Source organism: Phascolarctos cinereus, unplaced genomic scaffold (assembly GCF_003287225.1).
Source record: "Phascolarctos cinereus isolate Bilbo 61053 unplaced genomic scaffold, phaCin_HiC Scaffold_5;HRSCAF=322, whole genome shotgun sequence".
NCBI classification, from domain to species: Eukaryota; Metazoa; Chordata; class Mammalia; order Diprotodontia; family Phascolarctidae; genus Phascolarctos; species Phascolarctos cinereus.
Genome location: NW_027555958.1, coordinates 252,530,559 through 252,531,457, shown reverse-complemented (window position 1 = coordinate 252,531,457; position 899 = coordinate 252,530,559). Strand labels below are relative to the sequence as shown.

Genomic DNA, 899 nt, shown 5'->3' with positions numbered 1-899 from the left:
TCAGTTGTTGCTTTGTCCCTTGATACTCCTCAGCTATGGATCTTTGTTTCTGGACTACATCCTTTTCCAGGAAACAGGTATTGTGCTCCTCAGTGTCTGGAGAGGGAAGATAAATTGCAGAATTCCTCTAGGAACTCATCTCTTGCTCTGCCATATCACCATTACCACTCCAGTGTGTATGGTCTACCATTCTTCAGCACTTAACTTGCCCAGAAACTCCTTAAAAATTTGCTATTGCTTTTTTCTGGCTCTGCGATGGCCATTGCACCCGTGAAGAAATCTGTGATGAAGGGTGGAAAAAAAAAAGCAAATCCTTAAGTTTAACCTGGATTGTACCTATCCCGTGGAAGATGGGATTATGGATGCAGCTAATTTCAAGCAGTTTTTACAAGAATGAATCAAAGTGAATGGAAAGGCTGGCAACCTCAGTGGCTGAGTCGTAACCACTGAGAGAAGCAAGAATAAGATAACTGTGACATCAGTATTTGAAAGGTATTTGAAGTACCTGACAAAGAAATACTTAAAGAAGAACAATCTTCGGGATTGGCTTCGAGTGGGGCCAACAGCAAGGAGAGTTATGAATTACTGTACTTCCAGATCAACCAGGACGAAGAGGAGAAAGAAGAGGAGGATTAAACCCTCTTGGGTCTGGAAACGTTTTGTATGTGATCTTAAATAAAACTTGAATCAAAAAAAAATTTGCTATTGCTTCTGTCCTCTGCCATTTATGTGACTATCTGGTTTGTTCCTTTCTGTTTTGGGGCCATCTGATCCTATGACAGAGCCTTGCATGACTGCAAGGTTGTACATACTTCCCCTTCAGATAATATGTCTTTGTGCATCCAACCACTTGCCCCAATTTCCCTCTGATCATCTCAGCTCTGGTTCTCCATGTGTCT

The 899-nt window shown here is 41.7% G+C and overlaps 1 pseudogene; it reads left to right on the top strand.

Annotated features, from left to right (window-relative positions):
- The first annotated feature begins 255 nt into the window (after window positions 1-255).
- On the top strand, window positions 256-636 carry LOC110194239 (large ribosomal subunit protein eL22 pseudogene; annotated as a pseudogene).
- Window positions 637-899: the final 263 nt, after the last annotated feature.